Source organism: Gossypium hirsutum, chromosome A07 (genome assembly GCF_007990345.1).
Source record: "Gossypium hirsutum isolate 1008001.06 chromosome A07, Gossypium_hirsutum_v2.1, whole genome shotgun sequence".
NCBI lineage: Eukaryota > Viridiplantae > Streptophyta > Magnoliopsida > Malvales > Malvaceae > Gossypium > Gossypium hirsutum.
The window spans coordinates 14,533,593-14,552,325 of record NC_053430.1 but is presented as its reverse complement, the minus strand read 5'-3'; the positions used below and the strand labels follow the sequence as shown (position 1 = coordinate 14,552,325).

The window sequence follows — 18,733 nt, the reverse complement described above, 5'->3', positions numbered from 1 at the left end:
GAGACTACCAAGAGAATTTTGAAGCAATTAGAATGCACACCAAAGGAAAATTTAGTATGTGTTGTTTCTTTATTACAAGAAGAGGCTTACATATGGTAGGAATCAGTGATTCAGAATATACCAGAAGAACAGGTAAATTGTGAATTTTTTCAACGGGAATTTCAGAAGAAGTATTTGGGAGAGACATATATGGAAGACCGAAAACAGGAGTTTTGATGTTGAAACAAAGAGATATGTCCTCAGTGGATTATGAACAGGAATTTCTGAAACTAAGCAGATATGCAATTGAATTTTACCGACTGAAGCTGACAGATGCAAGTGATTTCTAAGAGGGCTGGGAGATGAGTTCCAACTGCAATTGATGCCTTTACGGATTATAGAGTTTGTAGATTTAGTAGAAAGAGCTAAAATGATTGAGCAAGTACTGGGGAAGAGTAAAAATTCCACAACTGTCTATTCAGCTGGAAAACATCCTGGAATTGCTAGTTCAAGTCTGCAATTCAAACGATCGAAGGAATCTCGTGGTAGTGGAAGATTCAGTTCAAGATCAGAAAGAGGAAACAGAAGTCGAAAGAGACAAACTACTGTATCAACTGGCAATATCAGAAGCCCAGCTTAGAACGTTGAAATTCCAGAATGTGAATATTGTGGAAACAGACATAGGGAAGAATGTAGAAAGTTAACTAGGGGTTGTTTCCGTTGTGGATCCACTGATCATTTTGTAAAGGACTATCCGAAAATTGGTAAGGTAGCACCAACGGTATCACAAAGATCTGAATCTGTTTCCAGAGGTCGAAGTTCAAGCCGAAGTGGTTCAGTTGCTAGAAGTGGAATTAGAAAGGCTAGTGAAAATGCTACACAGTAATCTGAAGTAAGAGCTCCGGCCAGAGCATATGTTGTAAAAACTCGAGACGAGGGGGATGCTCATGATGTAGTAACAGGTATATTCTTATTACATTCAGAACCTGTTTATGTTTTAATAGATCTAGGATCGTCACATTCATATGTTAATACAAAACTGGTTGAGACGGGAAATTTAAAACCTGAATTGTCTAAAGCAACAATAGAAGTGTCTAGTCCATTGGGGCAAACTATGTTAGTGAATCAGATATGTCGAAGATGTCTATTAATGATTCAGGATAACATTTTTTCTATTAATTTGTGATAAACCGTAATTTATACATATTTTTATCCTATGCTTAGCACATTTATGGATGCTTTCTCCTTAGATTTGGTGAATTTGACGCTCCTAATCCTTTAATTTCATGCTTTATACTTAAGTGAGCATAGGAGAGTAAAAAGAGCGAGAAACGAGCAAAAAAATGAAGAAAATGGGCCAACATGAGAAATAACCATTACCTGGACTTCCTCACACGAGTAGGCCACACGGCCGTGTCCATTTGGCAGAATCGAAGCACGACTCACACGGGTAGACCACATGCCCGTGCCTATTTAATAGCCTTAACCATGGTCTGAAGCAATCGCACACGGGTGTGTCTTTGTCGAGCCCAAGTATAGTCTTATCCGGAAAATGACACTTTTGAGGGCTCTTAGGCATTCTAAAGCCTATTTAAACACCTGAGGAGGCACTATGAGGAGACACAAAGGGTAGGAGGCAAGGAATTACTCAAGGAAAGCTGATTGATCCATCTCAGAAGCCGGATTCATCGTCAAGACTGAAGATCTCCCTTCAATTTCCTTCAGGAGATTTGGGTTTTCTTTATGTTTTGTTATCTTTATTCTTTTGAGATGTTTTCTTTCATAATTATGAACTAAACCCCCTAAATACCTAAGGGGAATGAAACCTAAGACGGATCTTGTTATTATTATCTGAATTGTATAATAAATATTTGACTTGTTCTTAATTTTGTGTTCTTAATTCTTGTTTTAATATTCCAGGATATTGATTCAAGTTAATGCGCTTATTCAGAGGAGCAAAAGTCTCTATCTAAGAGTAAATTTGTCGTAATTAAGTGGAGTTGATTGCACACCTAGAGATAGGGTGACAAGATTTTGCCAGATTAGGGTGAAACCTAATAAGGGAATCATGGCTCGAGTTAATGCAACACTAGGGTGTTAATTAGAAAGAAATTTTAATTAATCAACCTAGGGTTAGACATTATTAGTCTCAAGAGAGATAATAATATAACTTAGGGATTTCTATAGATCAAGTCAAGTGAATAAATCATCTGATTCAGAGTTAAATAACAAGTGAAGTCTAGGTGGATTTTTCCTTGGGTATTGTCTTAATCAATCGAGTTTTCCTAAAAGCTTTTCCCCAATTTTCCCTCTGTGCACCCTTAGTTAGTTAATTAGTTTAGATAAATAAATCCCTTAATTTTTAGGCTAGATAATAAAAAGAAAGTACTTACTAGTACTCTTGGTTCCTTTGGGTTCGACAATCCGGTCTTGCTAAAGCTATACTACTGTTCGATAGGTACACTTGCCTTCATAGTGATAATAGTTAGTTTTAAGAATGATTAATTATAAATTTTTAAAACTTGTCGCGAATATCACGTGTCAATCTGTTAATTATGTCGTTTGGCGATTTTGACATTATACTAGGCATGGACTGGCTATCAGAACATTGAGTAATTTTGGACTATTATAAAAAGAAATTCACTTTTAAGAATGAAAGTGGTGATCAGATTGAAGTAAATGGTATTCGGACTACTGGGACTGTTCGTGTTATTTCAGCAATTAAAGCTAGTAAGCTTTTTTATCAAGGATGTGCTACATTCTTAGCATATGTTATTAATTCCGATTCAGTTGAGAGTCAATGCAGTAAAATCCAAACTGTATGTGAATTTCCTGATGTGTTTCTTGAAGAATTTCTTGGATTACCTCTTGATCGGGAGGTTGAATTTGTGATTGAAGTAGACCGGGGTACAGATCCAGTGTCAATACCTCCATATCGAATGTCACCTACTGAGTTGAAGGAGCTGAAGGTACAACTGCAAGACTTATTGGACCTGGGGTTTATACAACCTAGTACATCACCATGGGGAGCTCCAGTGTTATTCGTTAAAAAGAATGATGGTTCGATATGGTTGTGTATTGATTATCGATAGTTGAATAAGGTAACTATCAAGAATAAATACCCGTTACCTCACATTGATGATTTATTTGATCAATTAAAAGGAGCTTCTATGTTTTCAAAAATTTATTTGAGGTCGGGATATTATCAGTTGAAGGTAAAGGAGAGTGATGTACCGAAGACAGCATTGTAACATCCCGAAATAGGGCCTAGTCAGAATAGTGGTTTCGAGATCACAAATTCGACAGCAAAAATATTTATTTTATGATTATTATGAGGCCTAAAATATAAGTACATGCATGTGTTAAAGTTTTATGAAGAATTTGTAAGTATAAGGTGTCCAATTGGAAATTAGGGACTAAATTGAATAAATTGCAAAACTTGAATTCTAGAAGAAAATTGTATGAAATTGCTATAGGTTATGAATTAGAAGGTCTTGGAGATCAATTTGCCCAAATTCTAAATTTTTGGACAAAAATAGGCTTGCATGGATGAAATTTTAAAGAAAGAACATAAGGGCATTTTGGTTATTTGTCATTTTAATGAAATAAAAAGGGAAAAATGGAGCAAAAATATGCTCATCTTCTTCCCATAGCTGCCGAAATTTGGAGGACACCATAGCTAGGGTTTCTTCAATTTTCAAGCTCAATAGTAAGTGCTCCCAAGCCCCATTTTTCATGTTCTTTGTATTTTTGAAATCCCGGTAGCTTGCTCTCTCCATTTCTACCCATATTCCATAATAGGGTTCATGTTCAAAAATTTACCCATGCATGAGTTATTGGTATTTTGATGGATTATGGAGGAATATGAAAGATAAATGTCTGTTAAACATCTTTTCCAAGTTGGTTTTCATGAGAAACCCTTATAGGGACTATTTTTCAAAAGATGTAAATGTGGGGTAGAAATGAGGAAAATAATGAAAAATGTGGGTTTCCATAAGAGATAAATATGTTTGGTTAGGCTTGGGAAAGATAGAGATTGCATGTGTCATTATACAAGCCTAAGGACTAAATCGTAAAAATGTCAAAGGTTAGGGGCAAAATGGTCATTTGGACCGGGGGTAGATATTAAACTTGAAATGTATAATGTGGGGTATTAATGAGCTAATTTTGTTGTTATAGACCTCGAGGAACAAATTCCGGAGACCAATCGAGGTAAATGCAAGGTTCCGGAATAATCGAAACCTAACTCTGAAACTGTTACCAGGTAAGTTCGGATAACTTAAAGTAAACCCCTAATATGCATGATTGTATGATTTATAAATGCATGATAATTGCATTATTAATGGCATGAAAATGCATGAAATGCATATTTGATAATGACTTGTTGATAACTGTCTCGGTTGAGGTTAAAAAGCAAATTTGATGGATAAACCATGTTTTATATGTGAAAGGAGATCCTGCATGTGTTGCAGTGGTCGCGTGATTTCGTGATAGGTTTTAAATATTTATAATTACTCATTCTTAAACTAACTATTATTGCGATGTAGGCAAGTGTACCTGTCGAACAGTAGTATAGTTTTAGCAAGACCAGATTGTCGAACCCAAAGGAACTAAAAGTACTAGTAATGACTGTCTTTTTATTATCTAGCCTAAGAATAAAGAGATTTTGTTTTAATTAACTAATTACCTAAACTAAGAACGTACATAGAAAAGAATTGGGGAATTGCTTTTGGGAAAAATCGATTGACTTAAGACAATACCTAAGGAAAAATCCACCTAGACTTTAGTTGTTATTCTGGCTCCGAATCGGATTTATTCATTCAAATTGTTCCGTAGAGATCCCTAAGTTATGTTATTATCCCTATTCAAGACTAATAACGTCTAATCCCTAGATTGAATAACCAAGACTTTTCTCTAATTAACACTCTAGGGTTGCATTAACTCGATCTATGGATCCCCTTATTAGGTTTCGCCCTAATCCGGCAAAATCTTGTCACCTTATGTCTAGGCACGCAATCAACTCCGATCAATTATGACAAATGTACTCTTAGACAAGGTCTATTCCTCCTCTGAATAAGAGCATATCTTGAATCAGTATCCTGGGATATCAAAACAAGAATTAAGAACACATAATTAAGAACAAGTTAAATATTTATCATACGATTCAGAAAATAATAACAAGATTCATCTTAGGTTTCATAATTAGGGGTTTTAATTCATAACTAAATAAGAAAACATTTCAGAAGAATAAAGAATACAAAACATAAATAAAACCCAAAACTCCTGAAGGGAAATTGAGGAGAGATCTTCAGTCTTGATGATGAATCCGGCTTCTGAGATGGATCAATTGGCTTCCTTGAAGTAACTCCTTACTCCCTATTCTCCGTCTCCCTTTTCTTCCTTCTCTAGGGTGTATTTATAGGCTTTAGAATGCCTAGAAGCCCTCAAAATTAGCCTTTTCCGAATTGGACTCAACTTGGGCTCGGCAGGGACACGCCCGTGTTTGATTACTTCAGGCCGTGCTCGAGCCTACCAAATTGAAACAGTCGTGTGGTCTGCCCGTGTGAGGAGGTCCAGCCTGTGTTGATTTTGTACCTTGGCTCATTTTCTTCGTTTTTGGCCCATTTCTCGTTCCTTTCACTCTCCTATGTTCTTCTAAGTATAAAACATGAAATTAAAGCATTAGGAGCATCGAATTCACCAATTTTAATGGGAAATCATCCATAAAATACATTAAACATGGGGTAAAAATATGTATAATTTACGGTTTATCAAATACCCCCACACTTAAGCATTTGCTTGTCCTCAAGCAAAATTCTCAACTCATAATCAAAATAAATTCTTCTCAACTTATAATTTCTATCGATAATAACTCAGAATAATCCATAGGTAATCATACATTGAGAATTCAACTAAAAGAACATAAAAGTTTCAAACATTCCAAGTTGAGTATTTAATCATGCAAACATAGGTGTCTCTCCGCATCTAAGTAATTACCTTTGATTCAGAATATCACAGAGTTTCACATCCTCACTAAAAATTCACTCAAATCACTCGAGGTGTTTAAGGACAATAAATGAAGCACTCAATAGTCAATAATAAAATGTCATTACCATAGGCTTGCATGAAAATCAAATCTCCACCACTATAATTTAAGATGATACATCAATTAAAAGGTCTTTAGAGGGTTGTAGTGAGGCTTGGTTAGGGGGTGTAGTCACAAGCTAAAAGAAAAGGTTAGAATCGAGATTGAATTGAAAAATTACCTAACTAGAAAAAAAGTTAATCTTCACTTGCGTACAACAGAGCTTCTTCTCAGAATATGAAATTACAAATATGTATACATAGTTTTTTTTTTAAGAACAAGTTAAAATAATATAGACTAACTATTAAGAACAAAACATAGCTAAGCAATCCATTCAACTCAAATCTCGACAAAAATAGGGATTAATTTAGAGAATTTCAATAATAATGGGTTAAAGGCTAATATTGATGTTAATACAAGGAATGGCTTTTTACGCTCAAATAGGTTTACTAAAGGTTAATCGTGGAGGTAGGTTTTTCATGGCATGAGTGGGTTAATCCTAAGTGCCTTAATCATTTTGATATATCAAATCAAATGGTGTGGTCTCGACATGCATAATCAAGCAAGTTCTAGAATGACAGTTCAATACTGACGCACTCAAAGCAATAATAAAAGTGAGCATGAAAGGATTAATAGATGTTCGAAAGGCTCAAAAATCTCACAAAAATCATGGCTTTTTGATGTTTAGACTTGTGAATTCCAATTCAAAGTAATACTTAGACTTGGGGAAACAACTTATAATTTTAAATTCTTAAAAATCAACTTATCATGCTTGATTCTCTAATGTCTTAAAGTTTCAACAATCAATGCATAAATCCCTATGTATTAATTCAAGATATATCGATCAAAATCATAAATCAATTAAAATTTATCCTAAATATGATATGAGAGCTTTTCAAGAGATTAAGGTAATCATTCAGGGATTTTTTTTGATAATGACATAATGCTCTTCCCCCCCACCCCACACTTAAGATGTACATTGCCCTCAATGTACAAAGATATATATTAAAGTATAAGAATAAGAGAGGGGAAGAAGTGGAACTTCCTGTATCAAGAATGGATGTTATTATTGGATTGTTGAGAACGAGTATTGGAACTAAATCTGGATGTCAAGCATGATTCTGAATGATAAAAAGAGAGTAAATGTAATAATCTGATAGTAGTCACAAAGATAAGCCGTGTTTAAAAGGGAAATAAATTAATCTTAAAAACTTAATGGGAGGAAAATAAAAAGGATAATTCTAATTCTTCAAATGGCACGACCGGGGCACACGCCCGTGTGCGCCGTGGCTTAGCTGTGTTTGTCGCGAATTAAGATGTCGTTACACGGCCTTCAGGCACGTCCATGTGCATAGGCCGTGTGGCTATGTGATCATGTTACACGATCGTGTATGATGTGGTTCACTTCTTCCACGGTCGTGTACCTCCACACACGTCCGTGGTATTGCGATAGTGTTGTCCACGGGTGCTAGACACGAGCGTGTCGCACGCCCGTGTTTATTTGGCAGATTGAACCACGGCCATGTAGCACGGCCGTGGCATTTTATCGCAGCCCATGTTTGTGGAAATCTTCTACCCTGTTTCTACACACGGCCTTAAGCACGCCCGTGTGCTTGGCCGTGTCTCCGTGGAAACACCTGTATTCAAGATTTCTATTAATAAGTTAGGAGTTAAATACCAAAATTTAAAGAAATTAATATTGTTAGTGCTCGGATTGCCTCTCGAGAAGTGCTTATTTATAGCCTAAGCTCGACTTACCTCTTCAATGAATGGTCATAGTGGTTTGAAGAGTTTATACTCCTCATTCCTGCTATCAATCTCATCAAAATTAGGTTTTAATCGGGTGTTGTTTACCTTAAAAGTGCCGAACTTGGGATGACTCACCTCTAACTTACCGAATGGAAAAATACTGAGTACTGTAAGAGGGATTTCCTCATTCGGTGTGGTAGTGACAATGTGGGGATCTGCAGCATCTAATAAGACCTTATCACCAACCTTAAGTTGATTTGGAGAGCTATCAGGCTCGTTTTGGCGTAGTTTCGGTTTGTCGGGTGTTCTTGGTTTGTGCGTCCATCATTCATCGAGTTCCTCGATTTGTAGCCTTCGATCTTCATGAATAGGTCCTCTACTATTGCTTGAGAACAACTCGTGTGCTTCCTTCAGACTCATTTTCTGCAAAGTAGGTTTCACCATATTGTTAGGTTTAGTAGAATGGTTTAAATGATCACCTTCAATTCCTGATGTGTTGCTAGAATTGCGAGCTTGAAGGGTGATTGTTTCGTCTCCCACCCGGAGTGTGAGTTCACTTGGGCCAACATTAATGATGGTTTTAGTAGTTGCTAAAAAGGGCCTTCTTAGAATTAAGGGAGTGTTGTTATCCTCTTCTATGTCTAGAACAATAAAGTCAATAGGAAATATAAATTTATCGATTTTAACTAGCACATCTTCAATAATACCTCTAGGGAATCTTATAGTTTTATCTACTAATTGAATGCTCATCCTAGTCTATTTGGGTTTCCCGAGATCTAGTTGCTTAAACATTTTGTAAGGCATGACGTTGATACTAGCCCCTAGATCAGCTAATGCATGATTAATATCTAAACTACCAATTAAGCAAGGAATAGTAAAGCTCCCTGGGTCTTTTAGTTTGTTGGGTAGTTTATTTTGGAGAATGGCCGAGCAAACTGCGTTCAGCTCCACATGCGACGCCTTGTCCAACTTCCGCTTATTTGCTAAAAGCTCCTTTAAAAATTTCATTGCATTTGGCATCTATGATAGAGCTTTAATAAATGGTAAGTTAATATGTAATTTTTTTAAAAGTTTAAGGAATTTACCAAATTGTTCACCTGAGCGGTCTTTTCTTGTAGCGTTGGGGTATGGCACACGAGGTTTATATTCGACAGTCACTGGTTTGTTTGTATTTTGATCTACCTCACCTTGACCTTTGCTTACCACAGTTTCTTGCCTCGGTTCTGGTTCAGGCTCAACGACTCCTTCTTCATTTTGAATATTAATTGCGTTGAGTTGTTCCCTTGGGTTAGGTTCAGTATTACTTGGCAAACTACCTTGTGGTCGTCCGGAGATTAGTTTGGAAATCTGGCTCATCTGAGTTTCAAGGCTTTGGATCGACGCTTGTTGATTTTTAGTGCTGTCTCTGTATTCTGAAAATGGGTTTCTGACACTGATATAAACTTTGAAAGCATCTTTTCAAGGTTTGATTTCTTTTCCTGTTGGTAGGGTGGATGTTGGTAGCCCAGAGGATGTTGTGGTCTTTGATTTCCTTGACCGCCTCACGAGAAATTGGGGTGGTTCCTCCAACCTGAATTGTAAGTGTCATTATATGGATTGTTTTGAGGTCGAGGATTACTACCCATGTAGTTTAATTGCTCGTTATCCATGCTGTGGCCATAAGGTTGGTATTCCGAATGGTTTGTTCCACCACTACTTGCTTCGCACTGCATTACTGGGTTAACCTGTGAAGAACTAAGAAAACCATCAATCTTTTTATTTAGGAGTTCTACCTGATTTGACAGCATGGTGACCGAATCGACGTTATAAACACCGGCTATTTTCGTTGGCTTTGTCCTCATGACTTGCCACTGATAGTTATTCAGTGACATCTCTTCTATAAACTCATTGGCTTATTCCGGTGTTTTATTGTTGATGGTTCTGCCCGCTGCTGCGTCAACCATTTGTCAAGTTGAAGGATTCAGACCATTGTGAAATGTTTGTACTTGAAGCCAAAGTGGTAACCCATGGTGAGGGCACCTTCTCAAAAGGTCCTTGTATCTCTCCCATGCATCGTAGAGTGTCTCTAAATCCATCTACACAAAAGAAGAGATATCATTACATAATTTAACTATTTTAGCCGGCGGAAAATATTTTAGTAAAAATTTTTCAGTCATTAATTGACCCTCATAGTAACGAGTTCAACCATTGTTTAGCTTTGTTACTCAATGAAAAGGGAAACAACCGAAGACGTATGGCATCATCAGAAATGTCATTCATTTTAAATGTATCGTATAGTTCTAAGAAGTTGGCTAAATGAGCGTTGGGATCCTCATCCTACAAACCATCAAACTGAACAAATTGTTGTATCATTTAAATAGTGTTAGGTTTTAATTCAAAAGTATTTGCAGTTACAGCAGGTCTAACTATGCTTGATTCAGTTCCTGTTAAAGAAGGTTTAGCATAATCATACATAGTGCGTGGAGCAGGATTTTGATTAACCGCAATTGCAGGAGGTAGCTGATTGCCTTGGTTTTCAACCATCTCTTCGGTTGGGGGTTGAGTATCATTTTCTTGCTCGTTCTCCGTGTATCTTAAGCTGCGCCTTATTTCTCTTTGGTTTCTACAAACTGTACAATCGATTTCTTCGTCAAAAAGTAATGGTCCCGACGGGTTTCTTCTAGTCATAAACTATAAAAACCTGCCAAGAGAAAGAAAGATTAGGTTAATAAATAATACTAATAATAAAATTAAATTAAATTGCAAGAAAAATAAATGGCTAAAGTAATAAAAATTAAGCATTCCTAATATCTTAGTTCCCCGGCAACGGCGCCAAAAACTTGATCGCGTGATTTCGTGATAGGTTTTAAATATTTATAATTACTCGTTCTTAAACTAACTATTATTGCAATGTAGGCAAGTGTACCTATCGAACAGTAGTATAGTTTCAGCAAGACCGGATTGTCGAACCCAAAGGAGCTAAAAGTACTAGTAATGACTGTCTTTTTATTGTCTAGCCTAAGAATAAAGAGATTTTGTTTTAATTAACTAATTACCTAAACTAAGAACGCACAGAGAAAAGAATTGGGGAATTGCTTTTGGGAAAAATCGATTGACTTAAGACAATACCTAAGGAAAAATCCACCTAGACTTTACTTGTTATTCTGGCTCTGAATCGGACGATTTATTCATTCAACTTGTTCCGTAGAGATCCCTAAGTTATGTTATTATCCCTATTCAAGACTAATAACGTCTAATCTCTAGATTGAATAATCGAGACTTTTCTCTAATTAACACTCTAGGGTTGCATTAACTCGATCTATGGATCCCCTTATTAGGTTTCACCCTAATCCAGAAAAATCTTGTCACCCTATGTCTAGGCGCGCAATCAACTCCTCTTAATTATGACAAATGTACTATTAGACAGGGTCTATTCCTCCTCTGAATAAGAGCATGTCTTGAATTAATATCCTGGGATATCAAAACAAGAATTAAGAACACATAATTAAGAACAAGTTAAATATTTATCATACGATTCAGAAAATAATAACAAGATTCGTCTTAGATTTCATAATTAGGGGTTTTAATTCATAACTAAATAAGAAAACATCTCAGAAGAATAAAGAATACAAAACATAAAGAAAACCCAAAACTCCTGAAGGGAAATTGAGGAGAGATCTTAAGTCTTGATGATGAATCTGGCTTCTGAGATGGATCAATCGGCTTCCTTGGAGTAATTCTTTACTCCTTAATCTCCGTCTCCCTTTTTTTCTTTCTCTAGGGTGTATTTATAGGCTTTGGAATGCCTAGAAGCCCTCAAAATTAGCCCTTTCCGAATTGGACTCAACTTGGGCTCGCTAGGGACACGCCCGTGTCACACCCCCGTGTTCGATTACTTCAGTCCATGCTCAGGCCTACCAAATTGACACAGCCGTGTAGTCTGCCTGTGTGAGGAGGTCCAGGCCGTGTTGATTTTGTACCTTGGCCTATTTTCTCCATTTTTGGCCCGTTTCTCGTTCCTTTCGCTCTCCTATGCTCTCCTAAGTATAAAACATGAAATTAAAGCATTAGGAGCATTGAATTCACCAATTCTAATGGTAAATCATCCATAAAATGCATTAAACATGGGGTAAAAATATGTATAATTTATGGTTGATCATACAGCAAGGATTTAACCCGGACGGGTAATCCGTGATCTCGAGTATGGAAAGGAATCTAACCCGGATGGTTGTTTCTTGAATGATCAAGCCTCTTGAAGAATATGAGTGCATTGTGGATTTAGCCCAGACGGGTAATCCGATTAGGATCTGAATTTAGCCTGGACTAGTAACTCAGATCCGAGCTCATTAAGGGTGTTCGTTGTTATAAGGGATTTAGCCTGGACTGGCAATCCCGACATCACCTTATGAGTTCATATAATGGGGGATTTAACCTGGACTGGTAATCTCGCCATATGATGTGAGGTTCGCGGGAGCGTATATATGGAAAGATCATTTAAATGAATTGACGAATAATGGGTATTCCATCGAGATTTCCTAGAAACTCAACGAGATTACTAAGCATGAAAATGCTTATCCCTCTCTTTTCCCTGTTTTTTAGAGCTCGATGACTCATAAGGATTGGAAGACGGGTGGGAGAAGCAACATACTATTAACTAAACAAGCTTTGGTATAAAGACTCTGTTTATTTTGTTCAATGACATGTATAGTATTTTTTACTATTTTGTTATATGTGTCATTTGATTTGCCCAGTAAAGGCATGTAAAAATATGTTTATCTCTTTGTATATGGCCATGAAAATTGGCTATGGGTTACTATCAATTGACAATGAATCACATGAATGAGCCAATTTCAGATGGATTAATGAATATGGGAACCCATGACACTAAATAGGAAATAACCATTTATGTATGAAACCAATGATATGAGGTCTCTATACAACTATTTTCATTTAGATTATTTACAAGTGTATAATCATGCTTTCTCTCAAACTTGGTAACTATTAGGCACAAGTAGTAGAAAAGGGTGACTAAAGGCTTAGAAAATAGCCTATTATGGTCCACATGGTTAGATACACGGGCGTGTGTCTAGGCCGTGTGAGACACACGGTTCTCTCCCATAGGCATGTGTTATGGTTGTGTGTTCCCTGCACTTAAAATTTTAGCTCAAAGTTGTACACGGGTAGGCTACACGGGCGTGCGCCATGGCCGTGTAAAATGACAGTTTCGTCCACGGGCAGGCAGTATGGGCATGTTCCATGGCCTTGTTGATAAGTCAGTGTTGCCCACGGTTGAAGAGCATGGGCATGCCCCAAGATACTTGGGTGTGTGAATCCACACTGCTCACCTACACGAACGTGTGTCCCTTTATGTTAAGGAAAATTTTTTAAGGAGCCCAAGGTTAATCGAACGTGCCCGTATTTGTCTCGCATTGCCTTCCGATATGTTATAGGTCTCAAAGGCCTATACAAGGGACGAGATGTTCATGATTGATAGGTTTTAAATTCAAATGAAATTTTGTGACCAGAGTTAGTATACTGAAAGTGTAAAGTTCCTGTAATGCCTCGAGCCCTGTTTCGGTGTTGGATACGGGTTAGGGGTGTTACAGACATTCTGTACATGGTATGGGAATTACGAATTTTTGGTGATGCCATTTGGGTTAACAAATGCTCCAGCTGCTTTTATGGATCTTATGAATCGGATTTTCCAATCGTACTTGGATCAGTTTGTAGTAGTTTTTATTGATGATATTTTAGTATATTCGAAGTTTGAAACTGAACATGAATAGCATCTTCAAATTGTTTTGCAAACATTGCGAGAGAAGCAATTATATGGGAAATTAAGTAAGTGTGAGTTTTAGTTAATAGAGGTTGTATTCCTTGGTCATGTAGTACCAGCAGATGGGATAAGAGTAGGTCCAAAGAAGATTGAAGCCATACTTTAGTGGAAAATTTCTAGAAATGTGTTAGAAGTACATAGTTTCCTTAGGTTGGCCGGATATTATCGAAGGTTTGTAAAGGGATTTTCAAAAATAGCTTTACCGATGACAAAGTTACTGCAAAAGAATGTTCCGTTTGTTTGGAGTGAGCAGTGTCGAAAAAGTTTTGAAATGTTGAAGCAAATGTTGACAGAGGCACCAATATTGACTTTGCTAGAGTCGGGAAAAGATTTCATTGTGTACAGTGATACTTCTTTAGATGGTCTCGGGTGTGTATTGATACAAAACGGAAAGGTAATAGCCTATGCTTCACGGCAATTGAAACTGCATGAACACAATTATTCGACATATGATCTAGAATTAGCAGTAATGATATTTACCTTGAAGATTTGGAGACATTACCTATAAGGCGAAAAGTGTTATATTTACACTGATTATAAAAGTCTCAAGTATCTTCTGTCACAGAAAGAATTGAAATTGAGACAGCGTCGGTGCACCCTTAGTTTAGTTAATTAGTTTAGATAAACAAATCCCTTAATTTTTAGGCTAGATAATAAAAAGAAAGTAATTACTAGTACTCTTGGTTCCTTTGGGTTCGATAATCCGATCTTGCTAAAGCTATACTACTGTTCGATATGTACACTTGCCTTCATTGTGATAATAGTTAGTTTTAAGGACGATTAATTATAAATTTTTAAAACCTGTCGCGAATATCACGTATCAAGTTTTTGGCGCCGTTGTTGGGGAACTAAGATATTAGGAACACTAGATTTTTATTACTTTAGCCATTTTACTTTATTTACAATTTAAATTTTTATTTTCTTTTCTAATTTTCTCTCTTATTCGCTTCTAATAGGTTTTTCTAGTTTATGACCAGAAGAAACCAATCAGGACCATTACTTTTTGATAGTGAGATCGATCACACAACTCGCAGAAACCGAAGAGAAATAAGGCGAAGCTTAAGATACACAGAGGAAGAGCAAGAGGACGATATTCAAACCACAACCGAGGAGATGCCTAAAAAATCAGGAAAATCCTCTACCTCCTATGATTGCTACTGATCTAGTAAATCAGAATCATGCTCCACGCACTATGTATGATTATGCTAACTAAATTTAACAGGAATTGAGTCAAGTATAGTTAGGCTTGCTATTGCTGCAAATAATTTTGAACTGAAACCTAACACGATTCAAATGATACAGCTATTTGTTCAGTTTGATGGTTTGTAGGATGATGATCCAAACAATCACTTGCGAATTTTTTGGAGTTTTGCGACACATTTAAAATCAATGGCGTTTCTAACGATGCTATACGCCTTCGGTTATTTCCCTTTTCATTAAAGAATAAGGCTAAACAATGGTTGAACTCGTTACCACGAGGGTCAATCACTACTTGGGAACAAATGACCGAAAAATTTTTACTAAAATATTTTTCACCGGCTAAAATGGCTAAATTAAGGAATGATCTCTCTTCTTTTGTGCAGATGGATCTAGAAACACTCTACGATGCATTGGAGAGATACAAGGATATGTTGAAAAGGTGCCCTCACTATGGGTTACCACTCTGGATATAGGTTCAAACTTTTCACAATGGCTTGAATCCTTCAACTAGACAGATGGTTGACGCAGCTGCTGGTGGGACTATCAATAATAAGACACCTGAGGATGCTTATGAATTTATAGAAGAGATGTCACTGAATAATTACCAGTGGCAAGTCATGAGCACAAAGCCAACGAAAGCAATCGGCGTTTTTAACGTTGATTCGGTCACTATGCTCTCTAATCAGATAGAACTTTTGAATAGAAAAATTGACGATTTTCTTGGTTCTTCACAGGTTCACCCAGTGATGCAATGCAATGTAAGTGAAGGAGGGACGAGCAATTCAGAATACCCACCTTATGACCACATCATGGAAAACAAACAATTAAATTATATGGGTAATAATCCTCGACCTTAAAATAATCCTTATAGTAACGCTTATAATGCAGGATGGAGGAACACCCAAATTTCTCATGGGGAGGCCAAAGGAATCAGAGACCACCACCGCCTCCAGGCTTCCAACAACCACCTTACAAACAGGAAAAGAAGCTGAACCTTGAGGAGATGCTAACAACGTTTATCTCGGTGTCAGAAATTCGCTTTTAAAATACCAAAACAACACTTAAGAATCAACAGGCATCCATCCAAGGGCTCAAAACTCATTTCTGAACGACCACAAGGTAGCCTGCTGAGTAACACTAAATCTAACCTAAGGGAACAACTCAATGCAATTACCATCCAAGACGAGGAAGGGTTAGTTGAACCTGAACCAGAACCGAGGCAAGGAATTATGGTAAGTAAAGGTAAAGGCCAGGTAGACCACAATAAGCAAAAACTGGTAAGTAAAGAGTACAAACCACGAGTGCCATACCCTAATGCGACAAGGAAAGACTGTACAAATGAACAATTTGGTAAATTCTTTAAACTATTAAAGAAATTACACATTAATTGTAACACCCCGAACCCGAGTCCGACACCGGAGTCGAACACGAGGTGTTAACAAACTTTGAAAAATTTCCAGACACTGCCCAATCTGTGTACTAGTCGCTTTAAAAATCATATCTTGAGCTTCACAACTCGAAAATCAGTTTCGTGATTTTTCCCTAAAACTAGACTCATATGCCTATCTACATATTTTTTTCTAGAATTTTTGATCGGCCCAATTAGTACAGTTTATTAGTTAAAGTCTCCCATGTTACAGGGATCGACTACCCTGACCTTTGCGCACTACGACTTGGATATCTCCTTGTACAGGGCTCCAATACTGATGCTGTTTGTTTCTATAGAAACTAAACTCAGAGAGGAATCTATACATATATGGTATGACTCCTAATTATCTCTGGTTAATTTATAATCAATTTCCAAAGTCGGAACAAGGAATCCAGAACCCGTTCTGACCCTGTCTCACGAGAACCTTAATATCTCTTAACATACTGTCCGTATGATTGTTTCGTTACTTCCCTATGAAAGTAGATTCTTCAAGGTTTGTTTACATAATTTATTCACTATTTAATTCCATTCCTACTATTTTTAGTGATTTTCCAAATCTACGTCACTGATGCTGTCAGCATCTACCTTTAAGGTAGGCTTTACCTATTTCATGGTTCAACTAGCCCTTTTTGCATACATAGCACAATTTATGAAAGTGATTAACCATCCCCGTGGCCAATCCTTGTCAAGCATATCCACACTAAATGATTACAACATTATACTTAAACACATATAAGCCATTTTCACATGGCTATCCAAAACTTATACATCACATAAAGTACTCGAAAAACAACAATGGGTCGTCCTAAACATGCCATATCAAAATTCAACCAAAAGAGTACCCAAAAGAGCCTTTGATAGTGTGGGCGACTTCGACTTCAAGATCCCGAGTCCGATAGCTGGAGAACCAAAAATCTATAAAACAGAGGAGCAATGGAACGAAGTAAGCAATTTATGCTTAGTAAGTTTTGAGCAAGAAATTCCAGCATAACGAAAGCATAGCACACATTTAGCTAAACGGAATATTTCATAATACACAATTTTTCCAATATCAAACTTACTTCACAACGTTAACCCTTATGTACATACACAAAAGACCAACTTAGCCGAAGGCCGGTAGCTCGTTCATCAACTGAGCGAATATTTATTTGTAAGGGCTCGATTAAATTCAACACATACATAACTTATCCCAATATTGGGATGTTTTTCGAGTATTAGCTGAAATTTTACAGCAAGCTCATTCATTACCAAAATCACGTACCTTCGGAATTTAACCGGATATAGCTCCTCGTTCAAGTGCCTTCGGGACATAGCCCGGTTATAGTAACTCATACAATGCCTTTGGGACTTAACCCGGATTTTAAAACTCGCACGAATGCCTTCGGGACTTAACCCGGAATTTTAAAACTCGCACGAATGCCTTCGGGACTTAACCCGGAATTTTAAAACTCGCACGAATGCCTTCGGGACTTAACCCGGAATTAGTATCTCGCACAAAGGCCTTCGGGACTTAACCCGGAATTAATAACTCGCACAAATGCCTTCGGATCTTAGTCCGGATATAGTCACTTAGCACAAAGCCTTCGGGACTTAGCCCGGACAGCATTCAATTAATCATGCACATCTAACAATAATTCATGGCACATTCGTATTTCATTTTCATTTGCAAAACTCAAACACAAGGCACATACCATCCTTGCACATTCGGCTCAATAGCCACACATAGAGCATGATTTTAATTTGCTTAAAACATGATTTAATCACATCGTAATTTTAGCTCTCTTACTCAAGAACTTACCTCGGGTGTTGTCGAACGATCCCGCTAACTATTCGACCACTTTTTCCTTCCCTTTATCGGATTTATTTCCCCTTTGCTCTTGAGCTTAATTAAACAAATAAATTGATTTCATCATTTAGGCATCAAAAGATGAACACGAAGCACTTAGCCCATATTTATACATTAGACATTAAAGTCACATACATGTGAAATCATGCATCAACACAACATATTAGCTAATTTTTCCCCCTTGGCCGAATATGCATGTCTATTTTTGGGGTCGATTTCAACACTTAATACACACATATACACACTAGTAAAGCATCCTCCCCCTTTCCATCAATTTAACACATGCATTGCTCATTAACATGCAAGGTTACATTCGGCCTTAGCACACAACTTGCTAGCCGATTCTTCTCCATTTAGCAACCAATGCACATATGTGCTCACACAAAAATGCTAAAAAGGAGGTTCAAGAATCATCAAGTCATCATCACATGCATCATTAACAAACTTCATATTTAGCATGCAATGGCATTAACACAACCTCTACCTAGGTCGAATCTTAACTCATCCTCATGTCTCATCACCACCACATCAAACATCAACCAAGAATGATGCATCCATGGTCAAGTGTCATTTCCATCACATAGCAAGATTTAGACCATGGGCTAGGTAGAACTCAAGCTAACAACTAAA

At 37.1% G+C, this 18,733-nt stretch overlaps 2 non-coding genes across 2 annotated transcripts; one reads left to right on the top strand and one right to left on the bottom strand.

Annotated features, from left to right (window-relative positions):
• Window positions 1-9,814: 9,814 nt before the first annotated feature.
• LOC121204434 (small nucleolar RNA R71) lies at window positions 9,815-9,921 on the top strand. The gene has a single exon (XR_005899359.1). It is a non-coding gene; the product is annotated as a small nucleolar RNA R71 (small nucleolar RNA).
• Window positions 9,922-15,178: 5,257 nt separating this feature from the next.
• On the bottom strand, window positions 15,179-15,285 carry LOC121204297 (small nucleolar RNA R71). Its single transcript, XR_005899225.1, has one exon. It is a non-coding gene; the product is annotated as a small nucleolar RNA R71 (small nucleolar RNA).
• Between the last annotated feature and the right edge of the window lie 3,448 nt (window positions 15,286-18,733).